At 39.5% G+C, this 22246-nt stretch overlaps 1 protein-coding gene across 5 annotated transcripts in view; it reads left to right on the top strand.

Moving 5' to 3' along the window:
- The window catches only part of DPH6 (diphthamine biosynthesis 6), a 382018-nt gene that overhangs the window by 190942 nt on the left and 168830 nt on the right, over positions 1-22246 (top strand). The window lies entirely within an intron of this gene.

Below are 22246 nucleotides of genomic sequence, written 5' to 3'. Positions count from 1 at the left end.
AAGGTGCTGAGCACCCTCATCTCCCACTGATATTTAAATGAACTCTTAGGCCTGGTCTGCACTACGCGTTTAAACCGATTTTAGCAGCATTAAACCGATTTAACGCTGCACCCGTCCACACAACAAGGCCTTTATATCGATATAAAGGGCTCTTTAAACTGGTTTCTGTACTCCTCCCCAACGAGAGGAGTAGCACTGAAATCAGTATTACCATATCGGATTAGGGTTAGTGTGGCCGCAAATCGACGGTATTGGCCTCAGTGCACCATTGTGACTGCTCTGGACAGCAATCTGAACTCAGATGCAGTGGCCAGGTAAACAGGAAAAGCCCCGCAAAATTTTGAATTTCATCTCCTGTTTGCCCAGCGTGGAGCTCTGATCAGCACGGGTGGCAACGCAGTCCCAAATCCAAAAAGAGCTCCAACATGGACCGTACGGGAGATACTGGATCTGATCGCTGTATGCGGAGACAAATCTGTTCGATCAGAGCTCCGTTACAGAAGACGAAATGCCAAAGAGTCCACAGCACCGTGCTGCATGACAAGCGTAATGGAAAGCCAAAGAATCAAATGGACTCTCATGGAGGGAGGGAGGGGGTACTGAGGACTCCAGCTATCCCACAGTCCCCAGCAGTCTCCGAAAAGTATTTGCATTCTTGGCTGAGCTCCCAATGCCTGTAGGGTCAAACACATTGTCCGGGGTGGTTCAGGGTATAGCTCGTTAATTTACCCCCCCCCATGAAAGAAAAGGGAAAAAAATCGTTTCTTGACTTTTTTCAATGTCACTCTATGTCTACTGCATGCTGCTAGTAGACTCGATGCTGCGGCAGTGAACAGCAGTATCCTCTCCCCTCCCTCCCCTCCCCGGTGGCAGACAGTACAGTGCAGTAGGACTAGTAGCCGTCCGCGTCATCATCCCGTGAGTGCTGCTGGCTGGCCTCAGGTGAGGTCGGCCGAGGGCGCCTGGGTTAAAATAGGAATGACTCCTGGTCATTCCCAGTAGATGGTACAGAACGGCTGGTAACTGTCTTCATCATAGCAACTGGGGGCTGAGCTCCATCAGCCCCAGCTCTTTCATATGTAAAGAAAAGATTCTGTACTGCCTGGACTATCATAGCAGCGGGATGCTGGGCTCCTCTCCTCCGCACCGCTTAATGTCCTGCCTGGACTATCATAGCTGCTGGAGGCTGCCTCCCCCTCATTTTATCTCACTAACAAGTCAATGTTTCTTATTCCTGCATTCCTTATTACTTCATCACACAAATGGGGGGACACTGCAACGGTAGCCCAGGAGGGTTGGGGGAGCAGGGAAGCAACGGGTGGGGTTGTTGCAGGGGCACCTCCTAGAATGGCGTGTAACTCATCATTTCTGCGGGATCTGACATGGAGCGGCTGTGCTCTCTGGTTCTCTGGTATGCTGGTTCTATAGTACACTTGCCCCATATTCTAGGCAGGACTGACTTTATTTTTAGATACCATAAAGGAGGGATTGACTAGGGGCACCTATGACAGCAGCAAACAGTACAGAACGACTGATAACTGTCATCTCATCGCCAATTTACAGTGGCATGGCAGACGGTACAGAACAACTGATAACTGTCTCTGCTGTCTTGCAAAGGCAAATGAATGCTGCTGTGTAGCGCTGCAGTACCGCGTCTGTTAGCAACATCCAATAGACATACGGTGACAGTAAAAGAAAAGCTGAACAGGCTCCATGGTTGCCGTGCTATGGCGTCTCCCAGGGCAATCCAGGGAAAAAGGATACGAAATGATTGTCTGCCGTTGCTTTCCCGGAGAAAGAATGAGTGACGACATTTACCCAGAATCACCCGCGACACTGTTTTAGCACCATCATGCATTGGGGTCTCAACCCAGAATTCCAGTGAGCGGGGGAGACTGCGGGAACTATGGGATAGCTACCCACAGTGCAACGCTCCAGAAATCGACACTAGCCTTGGACCATGGACGCAGACCACCGAATTAATGTGCTTAGTGTGGCCGCGTGCACTTGACTTTATACAATCTATTTTACAAAACCAGTTTATGTAAAATCGGAATAATCCCGTAGTGTAGACATACCCTTAGAGGTCAATAGGGGCTGAGGGTAGTCAGAATCTTTCAGACTCAAGCCTTCATTCAGCAGAAGTAAGCACCGGAACAAAGTAGGCATATGTTGGCTAGATATCTAGCCATCTATATTAAGTATTTATATGGCCCGCATTACCATAGTATCTGGGTGGCTTGCAGTCTTTAATGAATTTCTCCTTACAATTCCCTTGTGAGGTAAAGAATGGCTATTATCCCCATTGAACAAATGGAAAAATGAAGCACAGAGAAACTAAGGGTATATATATGCACTGCAACTGGATGTGTGATTGCAGCTTGTAGGCATACCCAAACTAGCTTTAATTTAGCTAACACAGCTAAAACTAGCAGTGAAGATTTGGCAACACAAATGGCAGTGCAGGCTGTGCAAGCCCACTTAAAACCCTGGACACATACTCACATTGCTAGCCCATACCCAGGTCCATGCAACTGCATCTTCATGGCAACTTTTAGCTGTGCTAGCTAGATTAAAGCCAGAGTGGGCATACCTATACAAGCAGCAGTCACACCTTCAATTGCAATGAATGACCCAAGATCACACAAGGAGTGTGTGGCGGAATAGGGCAGTGAAACTTGGTCTCTCGGTCCCAGGTTAGTGCCCTAACAACTGAACCATCCTTCCTGTCTGCAGCAGAGATGAAGTAAAATCATATGGTGAATTCTTGACCCCATTGAAGTCAATGGGAGTTTTCCATTAGCTTCAGTGGAATGAGGATTTCACCTGTAGGCCCCGATTCTACAAGCATTTACATATGTGCTTACCTTTATACATGTGAGTTGTTCCACTGAACTCAAAAGGACTATTTTCATATATAAAGCTAAGAATATGTGTAAGTGACATTTATGTGCTATATATCTGGCCACCAGCATACATATATATTTTGCAATTGTTATAGAAAAGTATTTACGTATGTCACTGATATGGAATATGATCATAGACTTGAACCATTGTCAAAGAAGATTGTGTATTTGAAAATTAATTTGGCACATCACTGCAAGCCTATGCTGATTGAGCAGTGCAAGCACCCTTTTCTATGGCAGGACAAAAACCTGCCAAGAAAAGTTAGGACTTCATTAGGGAGACTAGAAAAAACTAGTTTCTAACAACTAATAGAAAAAAACTGTTAGTGATTTATGTTTCAAAGCAGAGGCAATATTTGCCATTAGCCAATTAAAGAAATGTTACTTAGTCTGATTTGGGTACTGAACTATAACGTCTGACATAAAGGTTAGTTTTATTTTCTCAGCATTCTGAGACTGAAAGATGGCTCTCAGTCATTTTAATTAATAAACAATTAGATTTCCTGTTTTAACAGTCTATATTGATCACACTCCTGTGTAACCCTTTATAGAATTACAAAGTATAATCTATGTTGTGATGCTGGTGGGATTCTTCTCTCTGAGTCACTACTTGAACCAGTGCTTTTCTACATATGTGTGAGGCTTTAGGAGGTTCCATCTTGCACACAGAAATAAGTTATGGTCAAAACCAAGGCACTGTTTCCAAATATTAAGATGTTGACTTCAGAGTGGTCTTGACCATAATTTATGTTGGATAATTAGATAATGTTTTACTGAATTCCATATTCAGTTCCAGATGGGTAAGATATTCACTTTCTCTCCAGTTGTTTTATAGTAGTATTATGAGTTGTCAAGCAGCTGATACCTTTCATTCCAGAGGTAGCTGCATATCGGTGGATGAAGTTTCCTGTATATAGTTTTATTTCTATTTGTAAAGCATTTTGGGTTCCTCAGGGAATAAAAATACAATATATATGTAAGATGATTTGCTGGTAGTACTCTGAGGATTCATTTTATTTTCTAATTATTTTTTATATTTGTGTAGCTGTAATCCTTAGCTCTTTTGCACTGGTGAGAAAGGGAATTTATTACTGATATACTGTAACATTCATTTTCTTTCTTGCATTTCCTGTGCCATTTTCCTTACTCATTATAACTAATTATATAAAATTTGTGTGTTGTAACAAATATGCTTGCTTCCTTGCAACCTAATTGTTCTCTCCCTCAGTCTGATCCTTATATAATTACAATACTTTGTGACAACGTAACAGTTATCATTGGAATGCATTGTGATTTTACAGGCAGTGGCATGTGAATCAAATCAGGAACATGAAGGAAAGAAACTTCATTTTGTGTGTGTGATGAATATAGTTCCACTTTAAGTACACATCTTCATTACAAAATATTGCAAGTGCTAACTTATTCATATTAGAGTTTTATTTGTGTTCACTTCTTTAGTTTGCTTGCAAAATGTCCCTATTTATTATTAAAACTAACTCATTTTTGTGCAAAGATTTATGATAATTACACAAAACGTGCCTCATCTAGAACATCTCATTCTGAAGTAAGATTTTGGAGTTTTAGAGTGTTAGATCTTTGTGATGTGGAATATTTTTTTATTAAGTGTACATGCCATCTATATATCCAGCGATCTTTGATCCTTATGTTTATTGTGATGATTATTGCCATACCCACATGGCAAGATATTATTAAAATATAAGCTAATAAATGAGGAACTCTGTTTAATTGAGCTTGTGTAAAGGCAGGAAACCTTTTATAAATAAGCATTTCCAAAAGGGAATAATAATTTTGAAGCAAATGTTACAATGAAAGTAAAACAAGTATGATAGATTGTAGATACCAAGCAGCACCACAGGAACATTGTGTATAAGAGAAAGAGCGCAATACTTAGGAAAACATCTTTTCAACACACAGTGTCCTTATGTCTTTTTTTTTCTCCAGTAGTGTTTTCAACGGCTTCTTGTCTGAGTGAAATATTGTGATATGAAGCACATTTTTTAAAATGTTCTTAACTTGTTAAGAACCTTACAAGACCCATCTCTTCACTGGGCTTTTGGGGAAGGAGGTTTATGATAATAGCTGACAACTGTTGGGAAGACACTGTTTGGACTTGATTTTTTTTTTCTGATTGGTCTGTCTCTGTGGCTTGGGGGTGAGGAGCAGCCACTTAGTTTACATTTGTTAGTTTTAATTTTTGGCAAAGGTGCCTAGAGCCTGGGGTAGATGCCCTAGTCCTTTGTGTATAGTTATTATAAATTAAAATAATTATTGAATATAGTTGAAATATTTAAAAGTAGTTCTAGTCATAATTTTTCCATATGTTCCTTATTGGAAATTCAGGGTTCCTTTCACAATGAAGTACCACAGTCTGGACATATAACTGTGGTATGTTGTGACAGATTTTTTTTATTTTTTATTACCTTGAGACACAGAAATCACCTGTACTGCTAATGATGTTAGATGCAAGAAGTTCATTGGATATGATGTTGCCAACCCTCCAGGATTGCCCTGGAGTCTCCAGCAATTAAAGATTATGTCATGTGATGAAAACTCCAGGAATTCATCCATCTAAAGTTGGCAACCGTAACTGGATACTCACTGCACTTCTGTTAAATTCTAGGGATGAATTCCTGTCTGCATTGAAGTCAATGGGAGTTTTACCATTTAACTTGAATGGGACTAGGATTTCACAGAAGAACTCATGGGAGGTGCTGGGGGAAAGAGGAGAAGAAAGAAATGGAACAATGGCAAAAGTTAGGATTAGATGGAGTAACATGGCAAAGGAACAGACAGACAGTAAAGGGTACAAAGAAATATGCCAAAGTGGGAGGGGAAAATGTTAAGCGCTTGGAGGAAAGGGGGAAGATTGTCAAAGGTAGGGTGAGAAGAGGTTGGCAAAGAAGGGAGAGGGCAAATAAATAAATTGAATGAAAATAAGAGGTGGGGGGGAAACTAGCTAGACAGAAACCAGGCAAGGGTAAAGAGAGACAAGAAAAGAGAGGGAAAATTCGTTCTACCAGAGATGGCTGCTCCTGTCAGTCACAGATAAGTGTTGCTTCTAGGAAGGTCAGTTCAGACATCGCCAAGCGACAGAAGTGATAGGGGAACACCACATCATCTGACCTAAGGTAAATAAAAAGAAAAATAAGGCTCAAACCCAATTTTTTGTCATTTGTAGGATTCTGTCTACTTTGACAAATTTATGAATGTACCCTGGAATTGTGTGGGAAGTTCCAGTGCCCATTCATTTTTCTGTTATCTCCTAGTGTCTAAGATTCTCTTACCCACACATGCCTTATAGTATATTTTTCAAGTGACTAGAACATTTGAATAACTAGAAAGAAATTCTTAAGAAAGACTGCACACAACAAGAGCTGCTTAGATACTGGGTAAAACTGAATGTTTCTTGAAGGCCTTAACACACTTGGAAACTATGCTTTACTGTAAGTCAGGTTGCATGTTTTATAAGGAAAACATATGTAACATCAGAATAAAGCTATGGTCATTTTGTTTTATTTTTCTGAAGATATTTCACATAACCTCTTTAAAATAGCTCATTTAAGATTTTGTGTAGCTCGTTTAAGATTTTGCTATCCTCTATTAATATTATTGCATTCTTTCTTCCTCTAATTGAGTATTAGAAATTTCTGATCTGCAGCTTTTTTTATAAGCTGTTAGTGCTCAGTTGTGATGACTGTAACAATAGGAAGGGCAGCAATGTCAAGTTATTTATAAACCTTCAGCATTTCATTTTCATGGAGGTTAGGGTTACCATACACTTTTGATCCAGTAGACTAGGTTAATAACTCTCCTGCTATCTCTCACCTGCCTCCCCAAGTAATTCACAAGATAGAGAACGTTTCCCTTAGACCAGTTTGATTTGCTTTATTCGTGTTTGTTATGAACCATGTGAGGGGATGCTGTGTTTTTAATTAATTTTCCTTTACTTCAGAAAAGCTGTTTTATTGGATCATTTCAGATTATATTAATCAATAGAAAGGGCATCATATAAAGAAAAGCAAAACAGCATGATAAACGTTGTGACCTTCTAGTGAAAAACGGTGCAGCATGCATAAAATACGGCAGCATTAGATGGAGGAGGGGGAGAAGGAAGTGGGTAATTATTTGTAGCAGTGCTTTTACTGTTGTTGGAATGAGACAGACTAACAGTGGCAGCAGTCATTTTGCTGAATCAAAGTCCATGTTAGTCGCATTATACACTGCCACAAAAGGTTGTTAAGGCTGGTATTAGCATGTACCACTGAGGACATTGGAAGGACTCGATCTGTCACACTAAATCGCCTTCTTGCCCTCAACCATTGAAGTCTCCAGCTCCTCTGACATGTTCTTTCATTAATGGCCTGGCCTTGACAACTGATCCTAATTGCCTCTGAACCACACTTCATGTATTATTGGTGTCTGCCTGCCCTGGTTCATGTCAACAAGCCGCAGCATGCACAGGGTGTGCCCGGTGCCTTTTGCTGAAATGATGCTAACATAGTCATTTACCTCTGAGGGTTTGGATCTCATTGGGAATGAAATATAAAGCTAAAGATCTTCCTGTCTCATCTTAGTAATACGTTATTGTGGATCTGTGCTATATACTTATTAGGCATGTATGAAGACTCAGTAAAGCATCAAACTAATTATGCAAGATTCCATTAAAGCATAGACTGTAAATGCTAAATAAAAGTTGCCTTTATTTTAGTTACTTTGTAAGTGTTTATCCATTCTGAAAAGCTTGCTGAGCTAGAAAGACAGTAGGGCTTACTGTCTGGCTTACTTGTTTTTCATTTTAAAAAAACTATTCTTATTTAAAGTAATAATATAACAGAAATAATATCTTTAATATTGATATAGTTTCTGTAAATTGAAATGCTTTGACTATAAAAATAGATGGAAAAAGATCTCTGTTAGTTGAGATGTAAATTAAAATAAAAGTCATTAAAAATCTCAATAGTCTATCATTTTAAATGAAACAGCCCCATATATTTACCTACTTTCCCAGAAACTGAATTGCTTTAAAATTATAAGCCTTATTGCATAATGGGCTGAAATTGTTTTCTTAGTTCTAAAATCTTTTTAACGTTATTCTCTGGGATATAAACGTTGAGGTACCTTTTAATTCATAATTCTGTAATATGCATTATTTACATATAGTGAGTTTTTATTTTAAAGCCCAAAATAAATTGTCTAGCTGCCCAGGATATTTATTTTTTTTAACAGTTTGACTGTGATTTAAAATTTACATCATTCCTGTGACTACTTTTTTTTATGATCACCTCAGTGAACAATAAACTGTATTATTTCAATCTTTTCATCCTTTTTTATTTATTGAAGGCATTTTTCTGGGGAGCATTTTAAGCATGCAAGTTCTACCAGTGATAATAAAAAATAAATCATAGAAGCTCTTTGGTGCTAGGTATCATTTAGCCTAATCTAGACAGTGACATTTGGGCCACTAACAACATAATCATAGTTATTGCTACAAATTGCTCCATGTTTGAGTTTTAATGTTATAAGTAAATTATGCCACAGGATAAAATATATGTTTCTTTGGGAATTAAACATGTTTATTTCAGCAATGTGGATATAGAATATCACGTATATGGTAGGTTTGTTTCATGTAGTAATACTGCCACCTTCTGAATCAGTAAAGAATTGTCCAGAAAATTTACCTTTCTATCTACCCACTTCACCTTTTCTTCTTTCCTGGACACTTTTTCGGGAATGTTTTGCAGATTGGCCATTTGCTTTGAAGCCAGCAGCATACCCTTCCAAAGTCAAAAGCACTAGAGACTAGAAATAGGTAGAATCCTATCATCAAAATGATTGGTTCAAAAGCCGCTGTGGGAGAAGGCTTAACTTCTCGGAGATGCTGCATTCCCAATGTGACAGTCTGACAGGCTAGGAGAAGTCAGCAAGAAGAGTCAATGTGCAACATCTGGTAAAAGTACTTCTCTAAGAATACAATACCTTTTAACTTTAGGACCACAGAATTGTCCTTGCTGGTAATTTTCATGCACTACCAAAAGGCTATGTAGATCGTTAAGTTAATTCTGGTGTAGGAATTATATAGCAGAAAAGGTTGCTTGGTGATTGTAGGGCAGAGGTGGCCACAGCTGGGATTAGGAAATGAAGGGGATTGCAAACATTCTTTCACCATCATTCAATCAGACAACGTGCCCTTCAGCAGAACAGCAAGCCCTCCTGATTCTCTCGAATTAGGAAGATTAGCATGAAGCGCATAATGCGGGATGATGGAATTTGTCATAATTTGCATTGTCCTGGAAAGATTCTGTTTGATAGAGCGATGCGTCTCGGAGCATGTCATGTCCCACGGGCAGGTCATGGAGGAAGCTTGGCAGAAATAATTTTGCGATATGTGCATCGGTTGTAAATGCCTCATAACCAATTTGTCAAAAAAAATGGAGGTCAGGAGACTTGAACGAGGTGGGCATTTGCCCAAACAGAAGAAGTAGTTTGATACAGGGATGATAAATCTGATTTGTAGCATTTGGAGTAAGATGTGATTACGTACAATTAATGTGTACTCTGACTACATATCTGATTGGTTACTGGCATAATTTCTCTTTCTGCAATTTATAAGAAAGGTGAATTTCTTGCTAATTGTACACGAACATCACTATGAAGTTTACTTAAGAAAGGTTCTTTTAGAAATTATAAGACACAAGAGCATCAGGAGGGGTTTTCTGAGTGATTGCTTCTGACCTTGATAATGTTCCCAAACTGCAGATAGAAAAGGATAATCAGCATGTAGTTGACAAAACGGACATGACAGTGTTACTTATCTGCTGCGGCATTTCTGGAAATGGGCATGTAGAATTCAGACAGGCAAGGGGAACACGCTTATTTACAGTAGTATAGCAAGAAGAAAAGGTCCAATGTCATGAATTGACCGGGGATTTATTTATGGACCACCTGACAACGATGCCACTATCTTTGATATTTAGAAATTTCTTCCGCCCAAGAACATTATAGCTAGTGCTCATAGGTTATGTTATTTATCATTTCAATATCTGGTTCTACTTCAAGAAGACATTTTGTGTTGTCCCCTTTATTTGTCTTTCTTTATGCATTTCAAACAAAAGATTAATGTTGGCGGTTCAGTAACACTGATCTTTTGTGACAGTTGAGCATTTGTGAGTTGAGGGTCTAATAAGAAAATAAAATAAAAAGGGGGAAAATGAAAATAAAATTGTCACTTATAAAACCAGTCTTACAATCTGTGGTATACAAATGTTTCTTCTTACCTAAAGGTTGATAGTCAGACTGTTCTGTCTTTCAGATGGTTATAATTGTAGAATTAGGTGTTTTGAAAACTGAATTACCTTAGGGTGCAGCTCAACATGAATAAATCTTTCAACACCCAGAATCTGGAAACATGATACATGTGAAACTAATAATACTGTACAGTTATAACTAGATCAAGAAGAACTGTGTAAAGAAAAAAGAAAAACAGGATTATTTATAGGGTTCTACAGCCTAAAAGTGGGTTTTAATAATGTTAGTTCAGGTCATTCTAAATCATTTGTTGCTTGCAAAATAATAGCCCTTTATATACACTTTATGAGGTTTTTAATCTATCTCTTTGTCATCCATAGTTTACAGCTCTGATTAAGTTTCAAACAAACTGTGATGCTTGTCAGATACAATAATTGATGTGTGTCAGTGAAAAAAAATCATTTTTCGTAAAAGAAAATTTTCCCATAAAAACATTCTCTGTGAGAACATGAAAGAAACTGTACTTTTGTTGAGTTGCAATCCCCCTATCCTTATGCATTAGTATTGCACTATGTGCAGTGAACTAAACATCAATTTTTTCAGAAGGCTAGGTGTATTTTAGAAGATAGTATGGTAAATATATATTTTTAATTACAGATTAAATGTTTCTTTTCATTTTTGCATTCAAAACATGGCGTATATTTTTCAGAAGGCCATTTTGCAAACATAGTGACACAAAAGCAACAGGTGACTATGATATGTATAATTTCTGTGATTGCAAGCCTTTAGAAAATGATACACACTGTCTACCATTTACATTTCATCATTCATCCATGTTGGATTCTGAAAATTTTGAGAACTAATAATAGTAAATGGATAAGCATGGAGTTAGCAGGTAGTATTCAAATCAATAGCAGAAATTATTTCCTACATAGTAGAATCCAGGGCCCTGGAGGCAATAGTTGGAGATATCATCAGCAGATAGTCTAAAAGTTTGTAAAGCTGACCTAATGACATAACAATGTTCCGTTGTTCAATCTCTCCACTCACCATGAATATTAAATTAAGTTTATTTTAATCTACGTAAGGAACGTCACATAAATGTTTCTGCACTCACCTGTGTGGAATTTTACCCGACATATATTTGGTTATGGATTTAAAGTATTGCCAAGGAGATTCCCTTGTTTGGAGAAGAGAACAATGCAAAATATATAGTACTTAATGTACACTTACAGACTGTTCTGTTATGAAGAGAGATCCTCCACCAATGAGTGAAGCAGAGAATCAGTTTGGATCTGAGAAATGGGTGATGCAGCTTCCTAAACATAGTCTTCTCAGTCTGCAGCCACTTCTGATAATATGTCCCACCACCTGTCTCTTTTTTTCTTTTTTTTTTTTAATGGTGTCTGTATGCATTGGACTCTTAAGATACTGTGCCAAGGTCCCATTATAGAAGTTAATAGAATCAAACTTTTCTTGTGTGGTGTCTCCTCTAGGCCTCATCTTTAAACTATTTTTGAAAAGCATGATAATCACTACCAGACGTTGTCTGTCACTAGGATCTTAAATGGGGACTTTCTAAAAACACAATGTCCTGTAAGACTGGAAGTCTGATATTAATGGAAAGCATATTTTTATAGCTTATCAACTACTTACTGAATGTGAAAATGTTGAAGATCAGTTTACTTTTATGAAAATATGATCTCGGTTACACTACCCCGATCAGAGAGATGAGATGATGTGCTCCTACAAGAAGTATAGTTGACATTAGAAAAACTATCATGTTTAACTAGACATCTAAGAATTTTGGAAAGGAGAACACACATAGCTAGTGGTGCCTTTCCTTTTCTGCTTTTTCCACCATCTTTTGACAAGCATTTCTTCTTCTTGTAGTTCACTGAGGGATTATGCATGCTCACCGTGCATCCGGAATCGGAGAATTTGAAAGTAGTGCCTGTTGGTCTACGCATGCACCCTAGCTTGCCTCGTGCTTCCATGTAAGGCAATAAAGAGCAGGGCAGACCAACCCACATTGTCAGTTCCTTCTTACTGCCGCATGGTCTGAATTGGAACCCTGTGTCCATGGCTCTGATGCACTTCTAGAAAAAACAGTTGTATGAATTTTTTAAAGAGTTTTTACAATAGATTACAAGTTTTATTTCTTTTCTAGTTTTATAAGTTTTTAATAATTACTTAGCTTCATTTGTTTTAGATAGATATGGAGTTTTCACTCCTACTTTACCCACGTGCAGGTACTGGACTATGCCCAGGACTCTGCACCTCTTGTCCATGATCCTTCTTGGTCAGTGATGACCACCAGTGCTGCTTGGGAGAAGCTCAGATCGCAGTGTGGTGCAGTGTTTGTCAGTCCTTCCCCAGCTGCACCTGAGAAGGCCGGGCATTTTGCCTCTAGAAACATCTCATGGAGCTCGCCATGAGACGAAGTCTTCATCCAAATCAAAGAAGATGGACATTCTTTCCACCACCTCGGTCCAAGGGGACAGAGTATTGTCTAAGACACACAAGCATAAGAAAAAAGACCCCAAAATAATGGGACCCAGCGGTTCCGGGTGCCGACCTATCTGTATTGGTATCCTAGGCATCCCACAAGACATGGAATCCTCCTGCACTGGGAAAGACCTTAGCACTGGTTCTCATGACAGCCTTCCTCTGCAGCATGTGTCATGGGTCACTTGCAAGTGAAACCTAGTGTAAATGATGGATTATCTGTAATTTGAAGACTTTAAATCATGATTTGAAGACTTCAGTAACTCAGTCAGAGGTTAGGGGACTATGAGGCGATGAAGGAGAGTGCCTCTCACTCTGAGAAGTTCTAGAACTGTAGCTGCTCCCTAAGAGGTCTTTGTCTTCCTGAATCCAGACTCCCCCCACCTCCTTTGGGTCCTCTGCCTCTAAAGAGATGATATCTCCACCAAGGGACGTGCCTCCAAAACAGGACCCCTCACCCAATGCTCTACGCTCTTCCGTCGGCTCAGATGGTACTGCCATTAGAAACTGGATTTGCCTTCTTCCCCTCCAACAACTCAGAACCAGGAGAAGAACCTCCTTTAACTTACCACCCTTATGCACTACAGAAACCACCACATCCTGGCAACATTTACCTCCGCAACTACCACCAAGCTGATGGTACCCTATGCTGTGGGGACTCCCATAACCTCCATTGGATGCAACCTATTGGCCATATTGGGGTCCCTAGGCAATACTCTCCCTTGGAACCCACCCAATCCACCATCACCTGCTTCCTCCTTGAAGGATCCTTCCATCAGAAATACAGACCCAATGATGGAAGAAGAATTTTTAGCCCTATTCCAACAGTTCTGCCAGAAACAGCAAGGTTCCCCTCTTCCTCTCCTGACAACATGGTGGCTGCATCACCCCCAATCAGATGACTTTGGGCAATTCCAGGAATAGACCTTTGCAGCACAATACATCTTAGTGCAGAACTTGGCAGTGGATGCCTCTTTCACCACAGCAGTTCTACGCACGACTATTCCATTTTCATCCTCAACCCTCCTCCTGCTTAGATACTGTTTGTCTGCCATCCTCAGTGGAATACAATAGGGACCATCACTTGAAGAAGAAGAGGAGATTACTTACCTGTAACTGGAAGGCCTTTGAGGTGTGTGGTCTCTATCTGTATTCCACTTCCACCAGCCTTTCTCTCTGATGCAGATTGATCAATTATTGGTAGAGAAGGAACTGAAGAAGCAGTTGGTCCACCCCTCCCTTTATCACCTCAGACACAAGCACAAGGCAAGCCAGAGTGCATGTGCAGACCAGCAGACAGTACTTGCAAATTCTTCAACTCTGGATGCATGTTGCGCATGTGTAACCCCTTGATGGAATACAGATAGGAGCCACACATCTCAAAGAAACTCTGGTTACATGTTAAGTAACCTCTTCTTTCTCACCCAATCTTGCACATCTGGCAAGTTTCCTCAGATGCTCACTGAATTGTCAGAGGGAGAGTATTTGACGCCACGAGCTTTGTGTGATTCTACCTTAAAAAATTACAGAGTTAAAATGGCATTGTGGCTCTCCATGTTTATCAACTCTTAATGACTGCCAGATTATTTTTATCATATTATAATAACATATTGTTGTTTTCTTTTTTTCTAGCTTTAGCACTGCAAATTTAACTCTGGGTTCTGAAGGTGAAGCTGGGTTCATTGTTGCACATCACTATTAGCTATAAAGATTCTTCTGGTCAAATTCCGTCCTTATTTACACCTATGCAGCCCCATTATCTACTAATTCGTTCTTCAGTTACGCCACGTAGGTAGGTTTACTGAAGGCCAATAGACTTGCACAGCTGTGACTGAGGGCTTAATTTGAAGACCGTGAAGATGCATTGTCTGAAAGCAGAATTTGGCTTACAAATTCCTTGGTCCTCATCCTTGGCTCTCTGCTCCTGGGATAACTGTACATTAGACTACTCACAGAGCAGAAGTTAGAGGAGCCTGAAGAATCAATAAAGTAGCTGAGAGTTGTAGAGGGAGAGAGAAGTCTGGCCTTGTCCCATTTCTACTGGCCACAGTGAAGGCAGGTAACATTGGAACTTGTTCCATGGGCTGCTAGAAAATGACTTTGGGATGACCCTCTGGGAGCCAGATATGATTGCGTAGGGTTATGTGCAAAGCAGTGCAAAGCAACTATAATATAGTTGAGGATTAGAGTCTTTTTTGCAAGTGTTGATGTCAGTTGATGAGAGATACAGCATCTCCACATGCCATTTTTAGTCATTTTTTTCAGAGTGGAAGTATTCTTAAATGATAATTGTTCTAGGCCATATATTTATTTAAATAATATGAAATGTGGGGCATGAGAAACAAATGGGGTTCTGAATATTTAAATCATTTTCTTAATTGAAAATTCTTATCTAGGTTAAAAAACAGTTACTCATAGCAACTAGTGTAAAATTCCCCTTGACAGTTTGTGAATGTGATTAGCATTACTGTTTTATAATACATTATTGTATTGGTGCCTAGAGGCCCCAGTTAAGATTGGAGTTCCATTGTGTGGGCTGGTGGACTCTAGCTCACCAGAGGCATTGCTCACGTAGCTCCTGGTTGGAGGAGACGTCCAACCTCTCTAACTGGCCCAGACTTCCTGTTAAAGCCAGAAGGAGGTGCACAGGAGGTTGTCTAAGCAGCTAGGTGTTCCTGATCCTTGCTCCTACTCCCCACGCCTCTGACTCTGACTGTGGCTCTGACCCTAGCTCCAGCTCCAGTAGCTGGTTCCTGACTCCTGCTCCAACCACTATGCGTGACCATCACTGCTTTGATCACTAGGTCTGACCGCCTACATCCCAGTCCTCTGCAAGAGCTTACATCCTCTGCATCTTGTTTTAAGTTAGATTGTAACAGAAAATGAGAAGGAATAAGGGAGGAGGAAATAGGACACAGAAGTAAGAATGTGAATGTGTGTGACGGGGGTGTGTGAAAGTATGACAGGATGTCATTTTGTAAGAGAGGATGAAATAAAGGTGATCATATGCGTATGTACGAGAGGAAGGAGAAAAGCATTGGTGCAGTGTGTGTGTGAATGGTTGAAGTGGACGTGGCAGCTTTGAGCATGGCAACATGAATGAAATAAGCCTTGGGAAGATAATCAGAGGAATTCTTTTGGGAATGGAAGGAGAAAAATTGTGGATTGGGAAAGAGGATTAGTGAGGGCATGGCTACACTGGAAACTTCAAAGCGCTGTCACGGGAGTGCTCCCGCAGCAGTGCTTTGTAGTGTGAGTGTGATCATGCGCGAGTGCTGGGAGAGAGCTCTCCCAGAGCTCCTGGTAATCCACCTCCACGAGGGGATTAGCTCCGAGCGGTGGGAGTGCAGCTCCTAGCAGTCGGAGCCTGTCTACACTAGCACTTTAAAGTGTCAGACTTGCTGCACTCGGAGGGTGATTTGTCACACTCCTAATGCAGCAAGTTAGAGCACTATAAAATGTAACTGTAGCCAAGCCCTGAGTGAGTTGGAAGGAGACATTCAGGAAGAGGAGGGAGAAAGGAACAAAATGGAAGGTGTGAGAGAGGAAAAGACTAAAAAGAAGAAAAGACTAAAACAAAGTAGAAGAGAAACTGAAACAATATAAGGAGACAACACAGGTAGGTGGAAAGGTGAGATAGGGAGTATCTACAGTATTAATACTACAGAAAAATAGAGTGAAGGCAAAAAGCTGAATAAGAGAAGAAAACCTATGCCCTGGTGTACAGTAGAAAGAAAGCTTAAATAAATAAATAAATAAATAGAAAAGAAGGGCAAGAAATATATCTGTGTTTCTTATGTGACCTTCCATTATCATAGTATCTGAGCACCTTACACACTGATTTATCTCCCTCACCAACACTCCAGTGATATAGGGAAATGTTATCTCCATTTCACAGATGGGAAGCTGAGGCACAGAGAGACTAAATTATCTGTCAGAGTTCACACATGAAGTCTGGGGCAGAACAGGGAATTGAACCTTGATCTCCCTTCACTCCTATTCTGTTCTGTTTTTATACTGTACTCCTCACTGTAGGACCTGAGCAGCAAGCTCATCCTTCTTTCTAAAACAAACTAATTAAAAGCAAATGAAGCAATAAATGTAGGACCAGGGCTGAATGAGACTGTGTTTTCATTATTTCTGTTTATTTTTGTAGAGGATAATGAAAATACTATTCTATAATCATATGCAATATAGAACTAGCTAAAATATTGATTAATGTGAAATTTCAGAGTTTGAAAAAAAACTGGTAATGTTTGTGAGAAAATTTTCATTTTGACTTGTTTTCTGATAAATCACAGAACTGTTAAAAATTTCTAAATTTTGAAAGTATAGGGAGAAATGTTCAAAAGAATTATTGTAGATATCCTGTGTCATAAACAGATGGTTAAGAGTTAATGTCTCTTTTACCTGTAAAGGGTTAAGAAGCTCAGTAACCTGGCTGACACCTGACCAGAGGACCAATAGGGGGACAAGATACTTTCAAATCTTGGTGGAGGGAAGTCTTTGTTTGTGCTTTTTGTTTTGTTCGTTGTTCGCTCTTGGGGCGAAGAGGGACCAGACGTACACTCAGGCTTTCCCAATCTTTCTGAATCAGTCTTTCATGTGTCAAAATTGTAAGTAATAGCCAGGCAAGGTGGATTAGTCTTATGTTTGTTTTCTTAACTTGTAAATGTGTCTTCTTGCTGGAAGGATTTTTACCTCTGTTTGCTGTAACTTTGAATCTAAGGCTAGGCAGGGGGGTCCCTCTAGTCTATATGAATCTGAGTACCCTGTAAAGCATTTTGCATCCTGATTTTACAGAGATAATTTTTACTTTTTCTTTCTTTAATTAAAAGCTTTCTTTTTAAGAACCTGATTGATTTTTCCTTGTTTTAAAATCCAAGGGATTGAGTCTGAACTCACCAGGAATTGGTGGGGGGGAAAGAAGGGGGGCGGGAAGGTTAATTCCTCCTTATTTTAAGATCCAAGGAGTTTGGATCGGTGTGAAGCCTCTCAAGGCAACCCAGGGAGGGGGAAGTCTGGGGGGAAAAGGAGGGGGATGGTTAATTTCTCCTTATTTTAAGACCCAAGGGTTTGGGTCTGGGTTCCCCAGGGAAGGTTTTGAGGGAACAGAAAGTGTGCCAGACACTAAATTCTGGCTGGTGGCAGAGTACCAGATTTAAGCTAGTAATTAAGCTTAAAAGTGTTCATGCAGGTCCCCACTTTTTGTACCCTAAAGTTCAAAGTGGGGGGAAAACCTTGACATCCCCCTTTTTTAAACCAAGTTCTAGTTTAAAATGTTGTTAAAGTAACTGTTTTCTTCAAGAAATGTTGAAATGCCAGGCATAATTGCAAACTATAAGTCAGCAGTGCCATTCTGAGAAACACTTGGCATGGGTTAGGAAAACTGGCCTGGGAAGGAAAAATAGAGAGTGAAGTACAGGAGTTAATGAGAGTCCACAGAGATGACTGGGTCTTAATCACAGCATTCATCCCTGTGTTTATTATTGAATATTGTTTCCTTCAACTTATAGAATGTGATTTTCTTTGATACAGATTAATCACTTTTGTAACCTAATATTTAGAGGAGCGTAGTATGACACAACCAGTATGTGATTATTTTAAAATAAAACCAGTATGTGATTTCAGTATACAGATAGCTAACCAATTGAATTTTCTCATTAGCATTACAATTCAGTATTCAGTAGCTCCCATAGTTCTCAGTCCTTATGTTATTCTCAATGGGAATCGCTAGGTGCTGAGCATTCTTAAAAACATGGCCACTTCTTTTAGATATGTAATGAGAGTCGAGTTCTTTTGAAAACTGGCCCCAGTTGTGAGTGCTGAGCTCTTTCGAAACTTTGGCCAGCCATAATAAATGGAATAAAGTAATAGTAATTCTAGCAGCATCGCTGGTATTTTATACAGCCATATGTTCCTGCTTTTTTTAAATGATTTCTTAATTTAAAATATTGATTAGTAATTTAATTATGTTCTGAAAATTATACCAATGTAAATCCAGCATAACACAATTGAGTAGAATAGTATAACTTATTATGTTAAAAAATGATCCTTCCCATAAAATGTTTTCAGCTTTCTTCAGGGGACAACTGCAAATATGCAATGGAAGAGTAACATGCATTGATGGTCTAAAGGAGCTCTTCTGAAATCTATGAGAGTCTTTCCATTGACTTCAATGGGTGCTGGATTAGGTTCTACATATGGCCAAAAACATCTAAAGTAGCATTAATCCTTCTTCAAAGTCAAGATATCACTCTGAAAATAACAGTGTTTTTTTTAAAGATTTTAGAGAATGCTGAGTTCACAGTATTTCATTTAGCCATTAAAAGACCCACAGGGATTTGAATCCCTGTAAACTTTGCCAGCCCACTAGTTTAATATTAGTTCCGTTATTATTTTTGTTTGATTCACCCTTCTCTTTGTAGCTTTATTAATGAATATTTTTTATATTATTCAGCACTTTATCATCTCATCCCAACTAGATTCAGGACGTACAGTAAAATATACCAAGTTAATTGAACTACCAGACAAAAATTAGGTTTGATTTGAGCAAAGTTTAGGCTCACTCTTATCTGAATGTTTGCCAATCCCTTTATTAGTCACTGGTTACATTCATTCTACTATAATCACTTTCAGATCTAGATAATTCTGAGGTTCAAGCTGAAAAGAACTGGAAGAAAGGACTATTTAGAGTGATTTTAAGTGGAGCCAGAATGTCATGCAGCTCGCTCTCTCTTTCTCACTCTTCCTGCCCCCTGCCCAACCATGTGACTCTTTCTTTGTGTTCTCAGATATTAAGTATCTCTTCTTTCTGACTGAATATAGATAGGAATAGTCAAGTGATTACTAAGGGTATTATTAAGCATTACATTTTTATTCTCTTTTTGCCATGTTTATGTGTTCCACTTCCATCTTGTCAGCTTTTATCCTTACATTTAACATATTAGGCCAAATTCAGATTTGAGTCTAAGGGAGTAACTTCTCTTTTTCCCTTCAGAGTGTGCTAAAACAACACAGATGCATGCATACTCCCTTTAACTTACAGCTTCTTCTTATAATTTACATTGACTTATACTCAGTTACCAAGATGTAATTTACACCGCCTGATACATCACCTCAGGATTCTGCCCACTGTGTGGTGAGAAGTCAGAGAATTTTCAGATAGCATGCTAACTGTTCTGTGTTCAGCAATTTGGGATGAAAGGTTTTCCACAAAAAAAAAGGACTTTTTTCAAAAATGTATTTAACTGGTAGGAGTATAGTGTCTCCAAAACGAGGACAAGTCTCAGTTTTGCAGTTTTTCTTTTTCTGTGCTTGAAGGCTCCATTCATTAGCAAAAGTTAAAATATCCTCTAATTTGTTTTTATTTTATTTATATTATCCTCATGCCTACAGGGTCTATGACTCCATTCTGCTGGGTGATGTACAAACACTGAACAAAAAGATGTTCCCTGCCCCAAGGGACTTGTAGCATATAAGACAAGAGACAACAGATGGAGATAGGCAGATGGCGGAGAACTAGTAAATGAGACAATATTGGTCAGCATGATAGGCAGTGGTCTCAGCACACCAACAGCCTAACTGTTGTCATGTTTTTTGTAGGCATCATGGCAAAGCAGAGTTTTGAGGAGTGATTTGAAGGTAGATAATGAGGTAGCTTTGCAGATGTTGACATGGAGCTTCTCCTATTCGGGGGAAAAAAGAGAGTTGTATTTCAATGCTCATTAAGGCTTTTCAAATTCTGAATTTGAAGTAGTCACTGGGCTGTCCCAGCAAATTTAAGGTGCTTCCCTATTCCTCTCCTACTGGTGACTGTATAAGTGATACTTTATTTCAAACAGGAAATGGAGACATGAGGTTGAATCTAAGATTAATAAAAATACTGCTTTATGAGTGACCCAGCAGAGCTTAGCAAGATTGATGATGGCACTTCTTCAAAAGACTGTAGCACTGTGTGACACTAAGACATATGTACCAGAGTCCGATGATCCTGATCATGCTCCTTCAGATCAATGCTTGGTAGTTGGCAGAATTAAAAATAAATACTATAGGAGGAAGCCAGGCCATGATATTTCCACTATATAGAAAGTAATTTTTTTTTGTGGTAGGGTACAACAAAAAGTCAGGCATCCTCTCTAAAAGGAAAAGATGACAATTAAAAATTAATTAAAAATAATACTGGAACTACTTTTCTCTGCATTGATGCAGATCCTGTATTACATTTCGTAGTTTATATGCAGGGCTGGCTCTAGGCACCAACACTCTTTTTTTTCCCCCCCTTGGGGCGCAAAAAGCTGGGAGCCGCCCTGAGCAGAGGTGAGCTGCGGCGAGCTGCAGCGGTGGGAGGCACAGGGAGGGCCGCAGGAAATCCCCCCAGCTCACCTCCGCTCTACTGCTGCCTGCTCCCCCGAGCCATGCCGCTGTTCTGCTTTTCCCCCCTCCCTCCTGGGCTTGCCGCGTGAATCAGCAGTTTTTCAGCCTGGGAAGGAGGGGGGAGAAGCGGAGCGGCGGTGGTGCACTCAGGGGAGCAAGTGGAGCGGAAGTGAGCTGCAGCGGTGGGGGGCGCGGGAAGAGGCCTCAGGAAGTAACCTGGGGGGGCAGAGGAACCGCTCGCCCCCCCAGCTCACCTCTGCCTCCTCCCCTGAGCGCGCTGCCTGGAAGGGAGGGGAAATGCGGTGTGCCCGGGGGAGGAGGTGGGGCGGGGATTTGGGGAAGGGTTTGAAATGGGGTGGGGAAGGGACGGAGTTGGGGCGGGGTCGGGGGGGGGCATGGGAAAATTTTTTTGCTTGGGGTGGCAAAAAACTTGGAGCCAGCACTGTTTATATGAGGTGAGAAACTAAGGTTTCAAATCAATTAGAAATTTCTTTTGGAACAACATGTCCATCTAGTGTAAAACTTTTGTATTATGCAGAAACTGATGCTGAGACTGAGAGTTAAGAAGCTACACTGTATTTTCTATTCATTAATAAATGTATTAGTTGATGATGCAATGAAAAGTTAAAGCTTTTCCAAGAGTGTAACAAAGATCTTTTTAGATTTTAATTTGCCTGTAGTTTGCATGTCTTTAACCTAATCTGTTTTAAATGTCTTTAATGTCTTAAAACTAATCGATCATTGGTCAATTTAGCCAGCATTTAATTTTGTTACTATTATTTGCTTTTTTATTCTTCTTATCATACACACAATGTGGCTGAGGTGACACGGGACCAGAGTTCATCACCAAATTTTTATTTTACTATTTAAATGCATTTTATTAGATTGAGTTTATAAAAAGGAGAAAGATAAGCTTTTGTTTTATTTTATTTATTTTTAAATCCTGGAAAGTTTTTATGCAAGACAAGAAATTTTGTTAATCTGGAGTTACGATTGAGAGTAGATATTGGTAATTTAAGGGTAAAAATCATTTTAATCTTCCCAAAAGTAATATGACATATCCAGGAAATTCAGACTGAATCTAAGGGTTAAAATTAAAGAAAAAATAAGGATAGAACAAATTTAGATGTGGATCAAAAGCTAATTTTAATGTTTCTTGCATTGACTCTACTCAGAATTTTCAAATTTTT

This window comes from Gopherus evgoodei, chromosome 4, assembly GCF_007399415.2.
Source record: "Gopherus evgoodei ecotype Sinaloan lineage chromosome 4, rGopEvg1_v1.p, whole genome shotgun sequence".
NCBI lineage: Eukaryota > Metazoa > Chordata > Testudines > Testudinidae > Gopherus > Gopherus evgoodei.
This window is presented reverse-complemented; position numbering and strand designations above follow the sequence as displayed.